Raw genomic sequence first — 17,438 nt, 5'->3', positions numbered from 1 at the left:
CTTGTGTGCCTAGTCAGATGTCACCACTTGTGCCTTTGAGACAATTAATGCAATCATACATCAAATACACAGAGCAATTTAGATCATCAGGGACTTCTGATAGTCTTCTGATCCAACCTCCTGTAAAACAGGGCCAGCTTTAAAGTCAAATGAGGCTGTTCAGAGTCTACTGACTGTCTCTAAGGATGAAGATTTCACAGCCTCTCAGATCCAAAGCCTAACTCCATTGTGAGCGTTTTCCTCCTCCTCTCCTATGCAATAAGAATTTCCCTTGCTGCAACCTGTGCCCATTGTCTTACCCTGTCAACATGCACTTCTGGTGCCAAGATTTTACTAATTTAGTGCAACATGGAATTAGTATTTCTCACTAAGGCACACTGCTGACTCACATTCAGCTTGACTTCCATGAAGATCTTAGGGTCTTTATCTGTGAAGATGCTTTCTACCCAGTCAATCCCTATCCTGTACTGCTGTATGGGGCTATGGTATCTCAGGTGTAGGACTCCACGTTTGCTTTTCTTAGACTTTGGGAGTTTCCAGCTCACCCAGTTGTCCAACCTATGAAGGTCTCTCTGAATGGAAGTCCTATACTTCAGCACATCAACTACGCTCCCCAGTTCCATGTCACCTGCAAACTTGCTGAGTTTCACTCACTTCCACTGTCCAAGTCATTAATGACAAGTTTAAACAGTGTTGGCCCCAGAACAGAGCCCAGGGAAACACTGTGGTTTATACCATTGCTTATGCAAAGGCTAAACTCACGAACTCTACTGTATGTGTGAGATAAATGAAGTTGCTAATTAATAAAAAAATATGTAAATTCACTAAATGAGACAATTTTGTGGTAAGTCAGCACAGTACAACAGCTAGAATGTACACTAAATCATAATGGCATTTACGCTATTCTGCATTGCTGTGTATCTTTCAATTCACATTCCTGGTATTGTACGTAGGAATTCTGTGCTACAGAGAGATATGGCATGTAAATGAATGGATGAAGCACACTCCTTGATCCAAAGCATTACCAAAACCATCTCAATAAAATACACAAAAAAGACAGTATGTCAGCCATCAGACCAGAGAACATCTAAATATCAAAAATCACAATTACTCCCCTGTCAAGAAAAAAAACAAAACTACCCCAAAGAATTTATATGGCAAGAAGCAGGAATAGGAACAGACAGTATTTCCATCAGATGGAAATATGTACATAAATATATGGCTTCCAGGACAGGCTGGACAGGGCTTGGAGCAACCTGGTCTAGTGGAAAGTGTCCCTGCCTGTGGCAGAGGGTTGGAACTGCATGATCTTTAATGTCCCTTCCAACCCAAACCAATCTGTGATTCTATGAACACCATATCAAACAATTCTAAATACAAACCAGCACCACCACCTAGCTTTCCATTGACACAGAGCACAGAGGCAAACCATTTCAGGTAAGGAGTGACAAAACAAACAAAAATATGAAACAAAAGCCCTTTGTAAGAATATCATTTCAATTTCATTACTGAATTTCATATTAAACATCAAAGTGTACACTAGTAAAAGGTAAAGAAAAAAACCCATGAGTAATCACACTGCTGTGAGTGCAACACTGCACAGGCAGCATGCTGCTTGATGGATTGGGGTCAGAAATGCTCAGCACTTTTCAGATTCAAATCCCTGGAGCCATCTGAGTTTAGCAAAAATCCCAAGTAAGTGCAAGCAGGTGGAGTTCCCATCTGAAAAAAACCCATGTATAAATTGTTTCTATTGCAGCTATCTCTGTCTTGGTATTTCCCTACTTAGAAACAGGAAAACACATTCCAAAGACTTGCCATGCTAAACTGCTCATAAACCCTCCTTAGAGAAATTTCCATTTCTCAGGTGTTTGGAAGCAAGGAAACACACAAATGGACAGACAACTCTTGCCACAGTATGCAAAGCCATGAAGTTAGCTACACTACCAGTGCCTTAAACCATCAACTTAAGACAACCAACTTCATCCAACCTATGAAGAACCATCTGCCTAAAACTTAATGCAAATGATGTACTAGTTTCCCTGTTTTGCCTCTGCTGTCTTCATCACTAAACTCATCTTAATATACAGCACAGTATAAAACTGCATTGATTTGCTGGAGCAAGTCCAGAGGAGACCATGAAGATGATCAGGGCCTGGAGGACCTCCCGTGTGAAGACAGGCTGAGAGTTCTTTACTGTGAGTGCAGTGAGGCACCGGCACAGGGTGCCCAGAGAAGTTGTGAATGCTCCATCCCTGCCGGTGTTCAAGGTCAGGTTTGACAGAGCCTCAGGTAACATGATCTAGTGTGAGGCATGCCTGCCCATGGCAGGGGGGTTGGAACTAGATGAGCTTAAGATTCTTTCCAACCCTAACTATTCTATGATTCTATCCCCTCTGTCTGCTAGTTTTCCAGAGTAGCTGGTGGGTATCTTGAAGTTTTCAGCTGTCTGGTAGGCAGCTTATTAGATCAGAAAAATTAATAACTTGAATTAATTTGACCTTGACACAAGGTCCAGAGGGACCTTGACACACTTGTGAGGTGGGCTGATGCCAACCTCATGAAGTTTAACCATGCCAAGTGCAAGGTCCTACATCTGGGTCAGAGCAATCCCAGACACAGCTACAGGCTGGGCAGAGAAGAGATTCAGAGCAGCCCTGCGGAGAAGGACTTGGGGGTGCTGGTGATGAGAAAATGAACATGAGCCAGCAGTGTGCGCTTGCAGCCCAGAAAGCCAACCGTATCCTGGGCTGCATCAAAAGGAGTGTGACCAGCAGGTCGAAGAAGGTGATCCTGCCCCTTTATTCTGCTCTTGTGAGACCTCACTTAAAGTACTATGTACAGTTCTAGTGTCCTCAACATAAAAAGGACATGGATCTGTTGGAACAAGTCCAGAGGAGGGCCACGAGAATGATCAGGGGACTGGAGCACCTCCTGTATGAAGACAGGCTGAGAAAGTTGGAGCTGTTCAGGCTGGAGAAGAGAAGGCTGAGTGGAGACATCATAGCAGCCTTGCAGTATCTAAAGGGGGCATAAAGGGATGCTGGGGATGGACTCTTCATTAGGGACTGTAGTGGTAGGACAAGGGGTAATGGGTTAAAACTTAAACAGGGGAAGTTTAGACTGGATATAAGGAGGAAATTCTTTCCTGTTAGGCTGGTGAGGCACTGGAATAGGTTGTCCAGAGAGGTTGTGAATGCTTCATCCCTGGCAGTGTTCAAGGCCAGGTTGGACGAGGCCTTGGGTAATATGGTTTAGAGCAAGGTGTCCCTGCCCATGGCAGGGGGATTGGAACTTGATGATCTTAAGGTCCTTTCCAACCCTAACTTTTCTATGATTCTATGACCTCAGTACTGATGTCATCCTTCTTTACAGAAAAACAAAAAAAAATCCCTTTTTAGTATTATCGTAATAGTATTTATGCCACTGATCATCCTTCTGAGTAGAGGGGAAGACTTCCTCAGATCTCTCTTCTGATCCAGGATACAGAATATTTAAAGAAAATGCTTCAATATCTTATGCTTTTGTTCATATTCAAACTTTTGGCAATATTTAAAACTAGTCAGTGAATTTGATACAAATTATTTATAATTTTGTTTCTTCCAGAACCCCACTTTTTAGTGAATCATTTACCAACAACTTATCAGACCAATTCTACTGAACGTAATTGTCATATAAAAAAAATACAAGGCCTAAACACAGAATACAAAGAAAAAAAATACCCTTGGTTTTAAGCCATATTTTCCTATCAGGAGAACAAGTCAGACCCATACATCAGAAGCAACAAAGAAATGTTTATTTATTGGATACTTCTTTGCTAGGAACAGTACATGTTAGTACGAGACTACACACATTGGGAAAACTCCTTTGCTATGGTAAGAGAACACATTGTTAGGTCAGCAAATACACTTACTATTTTACCTTCATGAGAACAGCTGCAATGCCTCTAATACAGGGAGTAAGAGCAGAGAACTTCACCATTTAACTGAACCAATTAAAACACACAGCCACTTAAACATGGCCATTATCAACTATGGCAATCTCCCTCTACATACTTCTGTTGCTTTCTGTAACCTTTATTACTTTCTGTAACCTCTTTGGAGCTTTTGAGCAAACGCTAAAATTAGAAGTAAAACAAGAACTTGGGAAATAGTATCTCTGAGGACATTATAACTTCATTCAGTTTACAGAAAAAGATGGGAGTTTCCTAAGCAAGAATGAATTTCACATTCATCCTCCATCATCACTTCAAATACTGCTAAATCAAACTGCAATGTATTTTCTATGCAACTTTAGCTTCTTTCAGAACTTTGGGAAAATATGATACTCAACCAAGTAACCACACAGAGCATCAGGGAAGACCCTTCTGCAACAAGACAATTATTTTACGATAAGTGAAATAATTCCTAATTACCCTTTATAAATAAAAATGTCAAGCCTATGTATTGACTTTACACTTTATGCCATTTAGTTTTTCCCATTTTCTTACATAATGTGTACAAAATGCAATAAAGAGTTCCTGACAAAAATCTTGAAAAAGTACTTTATTTAGAAGCATCAAATCTGTTTCTGAATCCTTAATTGGATTAAGGATTAATTAACTTCTGCTGTCACCTGCTGAGCAGTCAAGACTGAGTAATTAGCATTAAACACTCCACATCCCCTCCAAAAAAAGTAGTGGCCTCTGTAAATGAATTGGTGATCAAATGTCAAATACTCACGTCAAAGTTTATTGCAACCCACCCAAAAGCTGCCCTACCTCCTGGCAATTTCATCAGACAGAAAAAAAAGCAAGCAGTGAATTAAAGTTGGGCTGGTTCAGCCTGGAGAAAAGAAGGCTCCTGGGAGACCTTACAGCAGCTCCCAGTGCCTGAAGTGGCTACAAGGAACCTGGAGAGGGGATTTGGACAAGGGGGAATGGCTTTAAACTGACAGAGGGGAGACTGAGATGAGCTCTCAGGCAGTTCTTCCCTGTGAGGGTGCTGAGGCGCTGGCCCAGGGTGCCCAGAGAAGCTGTGGCTGCCCCATCCCTGGCAGTGTTCAAGGCCAGGTTGGACACGAGGGCTTGGAGCAACCTGCTGTAGTGGAAGGTGTCCCTGCCCATGGCAGGGGGTTGAAACTGGATGAGTTTTAAGGTCCCTTCCAACCCAAACCAGTCTGGGATTCTATGAATTAACAAACAGCCGCTGCACTGCTTTTTCTGTAATATACCTGGTTGTCTGTTACTGACAGTGCTCAGATCCTAATATTGTATATTTATTTTTAATTGGTGGCATATTAAATACAAACCCTATTCATAACTAAGCAAAATGTCATTTCAGTTGCACCCATCACACTACTGATTTCTGTGATTAATTAGATGGTCAGTTATGTAGCTACTTCAGCAAAGATTGCAGCACTGGTTTTTGCTCCTTTGATTTAACACAGGTCAAACTGATGCAAAGGCAATAATCTCAGAGAGAATACACCTACAGTGTGATGAGTGCATCTGCCTCTTCTTTTATAGCAGCTGAAGGTTTGTACCCACAGAATCTGGTATGTTCAAAACAAAAATTCACTTAAAACAGCCAAGAAGACTGAAAAAGTGCTTTGTATTCTGAAACTACAGTAACACTTCTTTCTACACCCTTTCCTGGATGACTTGTAAAGATGTAAACTATCTCCATATGCTTTCATTTCATGTTTATTTTTCCATCACTCATCTAAAAAGGGAGAAGAAAAATGTACACAGTGAGAGTGAACGCGTTAGCATTTTGCTCTAGAAAAGGAGAAATGCATGGACTCTGCAATAGCAAATATGCCACAAGGAACCTATAATTTGCTGTTACTTTCATAAACCTTCTTGTTATATAGGTACTTACTTGATCAGCAATTGCACTGGTCTTGCTGTGCCTTTCACTTAGAACAGTTGTTTGGCCAAGTAACATTTTAGGGTTTTTGTTTCTGGAAGGACATATTCAGAGGATAAAGACAGAAAAGTATGGTATTTAAATTCTGAAATTTCACTGTGGAGACGATGAATGTCATGTTCCTTTAATAACAAATATTTGTAACTGACACCAGCTGCAGTAGCCTATTTACTGGAGTTAGAGCTTACAACAGAAAAAAGGCAATTAGAGAAAAATCATTCTATATTAATAAAGGACAGATCTTCTGAGTTTCTAAACACATGATGTCACAAACCTGAAGTATACATTCCTGTTAAATGCATATTCTTACACCCTAAGAATAGGATGTAACACAGAAGAATCAAACAAGGCCTTACAATCGACAGGGGTCACAATGCAAAGTATCTCTCTTCTCAGATATATCAGGATGGAGAATAAATACCAGAACACCATACTACATCAATATAACTTGAGTTCCCACTATAATATACCATGCAATAGGATAAATTGTATATAAATACTACACCCACAAAATACACATTGTATGGACAGTGAAACACAAATACTAGATTTAATATTAAATTCACAAGGAAAAACAAAGAATCAACAGTTTGAAAAAACTATTGATGAAAAGCAATGTCATGAATATAAGAAAGAAGCAGGAATAAAGCGCCTGCATGCTGTTCACTGCCAGCACTTTTCAGTACCAAGGTATCTTCAAAAAGGAAAAACAGAAAGTGTAACCTGCTACTGCAGTTCTCAACATGAACAAATAACATCTAAAACCAGCTCAACAAAGTCATCGAAAGGTGGCCAATTCCTACATAAACATACACTAAGGTCATAGAGCAAACCTACATAGCAAACTGTGGGATGAGACAAGAGAGAATCCCTTATCAAGACAATGATCTTGACGAATTCAGTATAAACTACCAAACAAGAAGTCAGGTTTATCTGCCAACAGTATCAACAGAAATTAAAATGATGAAAGCAATATGATATCTTCATAACTTCAGAGCTGGAAAGATGCCATCTCCCTTCGGAAAATAATGACCCAGTCTACAAGTTCCTCATACTCTGCACATGGTAGCCCCTAAATCTAAGGGAGCATTGTTGTCATAAATATTTTTCTCTTCCATGATTTGATTTCTCAGGGATAGAAGATTTTTTTGCAAAAATGTGTTCTTGCAAAACTGATTTAAACATCAGAGTTTCTCTAAAACTCAAAGCCTTTATCTTGATTACTGGAACACAGACCAGCTGCTTTAGAGAAATGGGTAGATTTGAGCATCACAGGAAGGGCTGGAGAAATCCTAAACTCTCCCTTTTTCATTTGTGACCCTGTGGAAACAAGAGTATCTGAGAGAACAAGAGGTGCAGATACTAAATGATGTTTCTGGTCATGCCTGTTTCTGGTGTGACTTGAGTACTGCAGGAAGACACATTTCAGTTGCCTGCTCCATGCCAATGGACATCAGACTACATTCATAGAATCACAGAATAATTAGGGTTGGAAAGGACCTTAAGATCACCTAGTCTCAAACCCCTGCCATGGGCAGGGACACCTCACACTAAACCATGTCACCCAAGGCTCTGTCCAACCTGGCCTTGAACACCACCAGGGATGGAGCATTCACAACTTCCCTGGGCAACCCACTCCAGTGCCTCACCACCCTTAACAGTAAAGAATTTCCTCCTTATATCCAATCTAAACTTCCTCTGTTTAAGTTTTAACCCGTTACCCCTTGTTCTATCACTACAGTCCCCAATGAAGAGTCCCTCCCCAGCATCCCTATATGCCCCCTTCAGATACTGGAAGGCTGCTACGAGGTCTTCACGCAGCCTTCTCTTCTCCATGCTGAACAGACCCAACTTTTCTCCAAAACCTAGCTAATGGAAATAGCAACCCCTCAAACTTCTTTCACATGTGAGTCAGGATCTCCGTATTAGTACTACCATTAATCATCTTCGATGCACTACCTCCACACTGAGGTGACTCTTTTGTTATAGGAATGTTTATTTTAACACGCAATTACAGGCATGCATAAAAATAGAAATCCATTTTCTTCTGTGAGCTACGATGTGTTTCAAGCATCATGCAAGACAATTATAATTCAGTTGGGTCACCCCAAAGGCCTGTCTGTAAGCCTGATCAAAATTTGGCCTTTTTTAAATAAAAAAAAAAAATAAACCTAGACCATTTTTGAGGACTTTCAGTTTTGAAGAACACCTAAGATCACCACCAACATTAATCACAATTTATATGTAATTCAAAAGAAGTTCTACCCCTAGAGCATATACTACAAAATGACACAACTTTTGATTTAAATCATTATAATTAAAAGCTACGGTTGCTAAGTAGCAATGGTGTTGAAATTGTGTTGAGAGAATTTCAACATGTGGCTGGCTGTGCAGAGTGTTGACATCCGAATGCTGTAGCCAGTTTTAAGCTTAGGATGAGTTCTTTAAAACAATGGTAATGCTCCTGGCCCCAGTGACCACGCACAGTGAGGAAATACTTCCTGCTTCTTTACAAGCTGTCTAGCTGAATCATAGTAGAAACCTACATGGAACCAGTCAGAAATGAGACGGAAAATGGCAATGACAGAGAAAGCATGCCTGACTAATTAATGCCTTTTTGTGGTGGTTGAAAAATATCTAAATGTTCAAATACCCACCCCTTCTCAGCCTACATACTTGCCTTTTCATGGCTTAAATATTCCTCCTTGTTAGTAAGAGCCATGAAAGATGGTTTTTTGTAAGTGTTACTGCATAAGTGTAATGTAAACTCAACATGTCAGCATCTCATCTGAAAATAATCACTTTTTTTCCCAACAGTGAGTGGGACTCCAAGATGAACTTAGGCTGAAGAGAGTGGTAAATCTTGTCATTTCAGGATCATGGGCCAGGGTCATGGACTGAGCTGAGATTTTTAAATTAAGCGGAGCACTCTGGAAAAGCAGCTGATGATCAAGTGATAACTAAAGCCTGATCTGCACAGTTTCTGCATTTATTTTTGGTTGCTGGATTTCCCATTTTATTTTCTCCCTTGCTGAAATATATATATTATCATCTGCAGCTACTACTATTTGAGAGCTTCTGAAGTGCAAGATGCCAAATACAATACCATATTCTCCAGAATATCATTACTATTTTCAGGCCTACAAAACTAACTTACACTACAAAGCTCCACTAGGCTACTTATACTGATTACAAATGAATCTACTTAAAAGTAAACAAAGACCTATGACTACATCCAGCCTTTATGGTCTCTGAGAAGAAGATCAACATAAACCCAGCCTACCTTCATACGAACTCCAAGACAACAAGGTGGCAATTAATTTTGAAAACATACAAATACAGTAGGAAATTGTGTAAGTGGCCCTTTATTGAAAGGAGATCTATAATGAAGCATGTTTAAACTTCAAGCTGAAATTCCTCTGTTTATTAAGGGTTGTCCTATAAATTTAGCTTAGTAAATGAATCCACATCTACTTAAGAAAAACATTTTAAAACAAAAATGATGTTTTCTTACTTGACTTGGTATGATCTTGTTAGGCAACCAACAGGCATAGATATTCTCACAATTCACATACTGCGGGGAAAGCAAAGAATGCCTCGTTTTAACTGACCATTACTCAGTGAATGCTCAGATAAAAGAAAAACCAAACTTCTAAAGAATCAATTGCTTCAGTATATAAACTCTTCAGGCTGTGAGACTTCATGAGGTACATATATACCTGTATTTCATTCCTTCCTGTACATGTAACAGATACGACACCAAACTTCAGATAAATGCCAACAACTGTGTTAGTTAAAAACTCTCTTTCAACCCCCACAGTTATATAGTTTAGATGAACAGAGGCAAGAGTTGAGCTCACACTCTGCAAGGGATTTTGAAGTTACACATCAACCAACTCAGTACGTCTTGAAGTTGGATGGCCCTATCCTGAGAATGCTTTAGTACTGTCAGACACTAAACGCACATTCTCTGAAATCAACTGATTTAATTTCGATTAGCTGCAAGGTTGAGGAACGAGTGTGTAACTCCTGCATGGATGGAAACTAACCCAAGAACCTGAAGCACAAGGGACATGGGTTACGGACTCCTAACATAGACTGGGGTTTCAAAAACAGCCTCTTTGTTTCAAAACCTAAGCATGGCTTTTGGACAGGTGTTTTTCTAAAACAGAATGTCCCAAAAGGCTAGGCGACTTTTTGCACCGTTGAATGGCCATGACAGGAACGTGATTTTAAAGCATAATTCAGTAGTTTTTGAAAACAGACTTCTAATGAGATGTTTTGAGAACTTGATATTCTCCATAATCAACATTTACATTAATCTTTTCTCGATGGAATGCATATGCAAATAGTACTGAGATATACCATTCAGCTATGCACACATTTAGAAGGAAGTAAGGGAGAACTTAAAAAATGCTGCTACTAAGCATCATGTGCTTGTTTGCACAAAAGAAATACAGTTCATTTTTAAGCACGTGCTTGACTTTCTTTTCCTGTCAGACTCTTTCCCTGTTCAGTGAGGTGAAAAATATTTAGAAGTGGTTTTATTTCTCGTAAGTAAGGTGCAGCTCCAGGCCTTATTTCTGTATATATCACTCAAATGACACAATAAAAAAAATAATTCCCCAAAGGGCTCTTTCATGTTAGATGCTATGCTTTGCAGAAGCATAACTACTGCATCTTTACAACACTGCTTTTAGATAAGTCCCAATTTCATGTCTAAGAAATCGAAGTACAGAAAAAACTATGGACAGACGACTATGATAGGTTTTTCAGCATTTTCAACAATATCACATTTTATATAGCCGATATATACTTTAAACAGTTTCATTTACATCCATCAGAACTTGGTGCTGCTGTGTATTTCACATGTGGTGGCACAAGGCAGGCGCTCAAAGCATCAGGCACACACATTTAATGACCACCTTTTAACACTGTGATTGAAGTGATTACCAAAAACCACGTGTAAACTGCGTGGCAGATGCAGAAGATATTCCTGTCTGGCATTCAACACCTATAAAAGCGAAGCCATGTTTCTGCAGGCTCTCACCTCTTTCACTACTTTTCATATTCTGCATCAAATAAATTAGGAATCTGACAGACAACAGAGCCTGGTTCACAAAGCAAATTATAATTGCTCACCTACTGAACAGTCAAGTCTATCTGGCATACTTCAATGACAGGGTACAGCAGAAAGATGTTATTTGATTTAAAAATATCATAGGCTCCATTCCCCTTTATTCATAACCAGCTTCTCTCCCCTACCCTTAAAAACATGGGACAGCAAGAGAGCATATTTATGACAATTCAGACAACTTCCTTGTTAAAAAAGGACTAATTCTCTAAAAAGGAGCAGAAGCAGCAGAGGTCCCAGGAAAAAAAAAAAAACAAAACCAAAAAACCTGTTGTAAGGATGGGTTGATATGGTAAGAAAATAGATTTCAGGAAATTTGTTATAAAACATGAACAGATCATTTTATCAGAAATGTTTCCAAATGTACTTCAGATTTAAGCAGACAAACAGCACTGGAAATTTCAGATCAAACTCTGCAAACTTACAGGCAAGTTTGAACGAAACCTCATAATAGAAAATGTTGATCTTGATCATTATTTTTCTTATCTTGACAACAGATGTATATTGGCTGTTTCTACATACAAAAGCCTTTTATTAATAGAAACATTCATGTTTATTGAGAACCCCATCATATTCCAACCAGCTCTCTAGTCCTTATTGCAAGATAGGCAGGCCACACAAAAATTTAGCATAGCCATGGACCACATTTCACTACAGCTAAAATAGAAAAAAAATCATTTCCTATTACAATATTCCTTATACTGAAATACAAGTGATGTCTCATTTTGAGTCCCTCCTATAACATCTGCATATAGAACTATCTCATAACACATATAAAGCCTGCATAATTGTATATACGTGGGAATCGCATACTACAGTCTTAGAACTGGATTTTCCATTTCACTTCTTCAAACTATGTTCCATTCCTTAATGCTTTCCACTTTAGAACAGAAACTACTTCCCTAAATTTCCCACAGACCAAAAGCTTGAAAACATTTGTAATTTAGTACAAAAGAGCTACTTTCGACAAAATTAAAGGCTTTGGGTATAGTTGGTGGTGTGGGTTTTTTTCATTGCATAAAATTTAAAAATTGAAGTAAAAAATTGGCTTGAAACACCAAATCAAAGCTACACAGTGCACATTTTGAACTCAGCAAGACAGGCAGGAATAGAGCTGAATTTCTGTTTCAAAATAGAATTTAGACACCTTCATGACAATGTTTCTCTTTCAATGAATTGGCATTTTTAAACGTAAAAATGCTCCATTGGAAAATATCTAACCAGTTATACTACTTATCTAATAGACACATGCAAAACTTAATTCCTCTCTCTTGTCTGTTTGGAATTACTTCCAGACACATCGTATTACCTCAGGCCTTCATCAACTCTTTCACTTGCAGAAACCGCTGTATGTGAAAAAACCTCCCTGCAGTATTATGGATATTAATGTAATTCCATTTGACTTGGGACAAGCCCTTAACAGGCCACAAAAGTCTAGTTCAACAAAGAATAACAAGTGAAATATGGTCATATTTAATAAAAAATACCAACCAAACAAAAATTCCCAAACCAACTACCACCATGCATACAATGATTTACAGGAAAACAAAAAAAACAACCAACCAACCAAAACATCAAGAAACCACCACACTTGGGAACTTTGGTTGTTCCGTGTGTTCACAGCTCTGATTGTAGAAGCTTTTCCCAGATGCGAGGCAATTTTTGCCAGGATGTGTTCAAATGAAATGACTTCCAAAATAAGAGACAATCTGGGGGATAATTCTAAAACTACCACCTTTGCAAGAGTCTACAAATAATAAAGCATTAGATAATTGCCAGTTTCAGATATTTCAATACTCAGTTTACTGTGGGTTTTTTTTTTCTGAGGCATATTCAGAGAAATAGCCAAAGCAACTGTAATGGCCTTCTGGGACAGGAAGACTAAGGTTTCTGTAAAAAATGTTAAATTAATTTTTATAGTGATGCAAAGTCAGGGAAGGGTTGTTAAGGGATGGCCTCTTGCCACAGGGTGGAGTTTTGTTTTGGTATCCTTTTAGAGTCTGCAGGTGTTTGGCAGGAGCTGAAATCAGGGCCAGCTGTGATATTTCAGCTCCGATATTTCCCTCCCCATATTTCTCAGAAGTGATGCATCAGGGTGATGTCTTACACCTGATGTGCTCTACTTGTGTGGTATGACTGTAACTGCTTGGGGGTGGTGGGGGAAATACCACTGCGTGGCTTTCATTTTTATTTGCAGCTGGCAATATTCATATAGTAAAATTCATCAACATGAATGCATTTACCCTGGTAAACATCAGATTTAAAGTATTTCTTGAACTGTCCATAATGTTTCTGGATTGCTTTGTTACTTTTTATATATGCCAGCCATTTAATTAAAGTAATGACACTGCATATGAACAGTGGTTTTACACAGTGCTATTACTAAAAGAAATTAGGAATTATATTGTGAAAAGGAGGAGAGCAGTATTTTAATGAAAACAAAAAAACCCTTCAGTCTCCTCACTTAACCACCAAAGATATTTGCTCTTTCATACTTAGCTGCAGGACAGCGCGTACCTGCTTTTGTTTTGGTTTATCTTTTGGGAGAATTTGAATAGTTTCTATTAAAAATGGTATTCTCTTTTAAGTTTGTTTTGTTTGGAAAACCTCAAACCACATTGTATTTCATACACATGTTCCCCAGGGTATGTTAAATGGGACCATACTGAGATCACTAGTAAGCTTTTTAAACCGTTTTAAGAATTCCTTTAATGTTCGTAGTATCTTGGCCTGGTTAAAAGAACACATTTTTAAAAACTAGCTTGAAAAAGTCGGGCTATAAAAAGCTTCATTATTATAGTCCATACTGTACACTCTCCTCTTTCTCATTTTGAAAGGGAATTGTTGCCTGAACTAGCGAATCTGCTCTCCTTCCTCTCAGACTTTTTGTCCATTCATGCGTAAGTACACATATACATCTATCCACAGACTGATTGACTTAGCAGTACAAATGCCTGTGGTATTCATTTTAACTTCACAAATGAATAAAAGATTATAATCAGTGGGAAAAGTGGACGTTTCCCTCCATTCATGGAAAAAACAGTATCACCTGGCACTCCAACTTAGCAAAAAAATTTCCTGGTTTTTGGCAGCTCGCTTGGAGTCCAACTGAAGCTGTTAATGATATTAACAAAATGTCCTGGGATCAAAAATGTGTTGTTTTATCTCAGCTTATAGAAGAAGTTATACAAACCACTCTTGGCCTTCACAGCTCTGAGGTTCTCTTAGCTAAAATAAAATCTGAAAAAAACAACCCACCTGTAGCTGATTAAGTTCCATCAGATCATTTCAGTCATCTCCTTTATTTGCCTTTCCTATCTCCTCAAAGTTGCTTCCATTCCTCCTTTGTAGTATTCCAACCTAGGATTTCTGTCTGTGGCTGGTACCAGCCCTATTTACCCTTTGCAGCAAGACTGACAGCTGAGCTGCCCTGTGTTTTGATGGTTAACTAACAAGGGGAACGCATCATCCCTGACAGCGTTCAAGGCCAAGTCAGACTGGGCTTGGAACAACCTGGTCGAGTGGAAGGTGTCCCTGCCCATGGCAGGGGGTTGGAAATAGATGAGCTTAAGGTCCCTTCCAACCCAAACCATTCAGTGATTGCTGATGTGCCTGAAGTGCATCTTGGTCACTAATGGTGCATGACTACTTACACTGAATAACTGCATAATGGATATCAAAATCCACAGATCAAGTAGGAAGACAGTCGCAATAATATGAAGTTAAAAATACATGATACTGTCTTTATGTGCAATTCTGCTGGTAACGCCCAAAACGGAAGAGGTTAGCAAGACCTAAGTATTACCTATTAGAGGTAGATTAGATTTGTCTATATTGAAGTTTCACCAGGTTTGATGTTTCTACGGAGTCTTTGCAATGGTTGAAAGTAAATAAGTACTGAAAGCTGATCATTGCATTATGATAAACTCTTTCATTTTATATCACATTGTACTTCTTTTTATACAGTATCAGTAAGTAAGGCTATTGAACACAAGCTGAGTGACATCTTTCCTAGAAATGTATTTCCTCATCTAAACTAAGACTGAAAAATCCCACCATATTATAATGGGAATACTGCGAAGCATGATTACAAAGTGCTCATACTTGATGACAGGGTTCAGCTTTACACATGAGAAAAATATTGCTGTGATTACAGTATGTTCTTGTTGACAGTTTTTCCCTGTTACAGTGCAGAGGGTACCTAGATTATGGATTCTCAGGTGTTGATACACTTTTTCCCCTAGTCTTAGGCACAGTCTTAGGGCATTGTTACAGGTTTTGAGGTTTCAGAAACCAAAACTGCAGAGTGGCTTATGAAAGAGCAAAGCTATACACACACATGTGTGTTTATCCCAGACTCATTTTGTCGGTACAGCAGCAGAAAGATGAACAAGTGGAGGGAGACTAGGTAAGGTACAATGGCAAAACCTACAGTTCACAAGGAATGTAAAAGTGAAAAGATTTGCTTGAACTGTCCCTAAATATCTAAATCCAAGCTCTGGATAAGTGACTCCAGGCAATGAAGTTACCTGTGAAGGTCTGAAGTCATCAAATCAAACATTTGGGTAGAAACTAGGAAACTACACTTAAGAGGCTGAGCATGCTGCTCTCCGAATTGCTGGTTTGCTTGATGGTGTCTCAGATACATAAAGGTGGAGTGGGTGGGTCTAATTTTATACAAGTGATGTAAAGTAAGTATCTTGCCATAACAGCAATATCTTAAACAGTTTTCTGTATTTCAAGAAAAAGTGCAGTCTTCCTCCCTCCTTGAACAGAATAATCACTAAGAAAAACACTTGAGGCAGGCAGCACCAGAAATTAAACACATGTATAACATGCAGCATCACCACAAATATTGACATTTCATTCCCAATAGTAATAAGAACACAGTGTCCAAGTGCCACTTATATCAAAGAAGGCTGTAAAAAAGACAATGTTTTCAAGCAGTTTCATCAGAAGGAAAAAAGCAAGAGATCAGTGTGGCCCTTTACAGGAACCGATCTTTTAAATCCACCATACGGTGGTCTCTGACTGCACAGTACTGTGATACCCTTTATAGATAGGCAAACTATCTGAAGTAACAACCTGACATTTATATACATAAAATCACAGTATCATCATAATATGGGTATTAAAAAGAATATTTAGGTGAAGTCTAACAAGAGCAAGGTAACCAAGCTAACCCTTTTACAGTCTGGGAGGTAATGGCCATCCCATGACATACTATGTTTTAAAAAACAGCCTCTTTCAGAGTGGACCTGACTTCTTAAAATTCACATAAAAAAAAAGCAAAGAACATTTTTCCTATGTTGCCCCAAGTACAGCCAAGTCAACCACGATCCTACTAAAATACTCGCTGTCTGTTCTTCAAAGCCCAACCTTAATCCTTGTGAAAGTTATGAAGTGAAAAAGTTGGCTTATGCATACTTTACAGCATGGTACTACATCATTTTAAGGAGAAAGAACATATTTATTTATGGAAAAAAAAAAAAGCAACAAACTTCTTTCCTTGCAGTAGCCTAACAAATATTGTCCTATACCTTTAAAAGTGTAACAAACATTTATTATAAATTTATTCCCTTCTGATAGATTGTTTTGCCTGTTGTTCTTCCCCAAAGACTACAATTGTATTCACAATCCTGACAAGCACTTTTCGACAGCAGACACGGACACTAGTCATTATTATGGTTACTCTCATTCTTGAAAATTCATTTAAATGAGATTCATCACCAGATAAAATAGCCATAAAATACTCTGTCACACTATTCAAGACAGCATAGTTCAGTTAATATTGGACCCTTTAAGCCATCATAAGCTAGAGGGTGAAAAGAAGAGCAGGGATCAGGGAACACAGAGATAATACAACTCTACAGATGAACAATACTTTTAATTATGTAAGGATGCAAGTCAGTGAAAAAATTAACATTTAAAAGAAATAAATCAAAAGCTGAAGCATTCTCAGCCACAGAAACCACCGGGCCAAGAAAAGATTAAAATCTTTCTACATATGACTTTTGTGCTTCATTTTTTCTCTTTCCAGTCAAAAAGTTGCCCTTTTTCCAAACAGCATACATTCTGATTATCCATATTCCATACAGAAAACCAGTTGCTTGTGGCCAGCAAGAAAGGTGCTTTTCTGCATATTTATCTGACAAAACACAATTGCACAGTTTCTTTGCCAGTTCTATCAGCCATTTTTGAAAGACAGACTCCCATACAAGTCATGGAAGACCTATGGCTTAACGCATTTTGACAAAATCTGTGTTCCCAAGCATATAATTAATTTAAGGATCTGTATTTATTTCTCATTATGAGATATTATTGGTTAAAACTTAATCCACATTATAACTCTCAAATCAGATTTTAAAGTAGCTGAAATCAGGTTTTAGTGGCAG

The 17,438-nt window shown here is 38.5% G+C and overlaps 1 protein-coding gene across 3 annotated transcripts in view; it reads right to left on the bottom strand.

Moving 5' to 3' along the window:
• SUGCT (succinyl-CoA:glutarate-CoA transferase) overlaps window positions 1–17,438 on the bottom strand; it is a 309,260-nt gene that overhangs the window by 161,997 nt on the left and 129,825 nt on the right. The gene's annotated exons all lie outside the window — the stretch shown is intronic.

This window comes from Neopsephotus bourkii, unplaced genomic scaffold (assembly GCF_033783945.1).
Source record: "Neopsephotus bourkii isolate Nb327-2 ecotype Australia unplaced genomic scaffold, CSIRO-AGI_Nbou_v1 NB_1655, whole genome shotgun sequence".
NCBI classification, from domain to species: Eukaryota; Metazoa; Chordata; class Aves; order Psittaciformes; family Psittacidae; genus Neopsephotus; species Neopsephotus bourkii.
The sequence above is the reverse complement of the archived record's forward strand: the minus strand, read 5'-3'. Positions and strand labels throughout refer to the sequence as shown.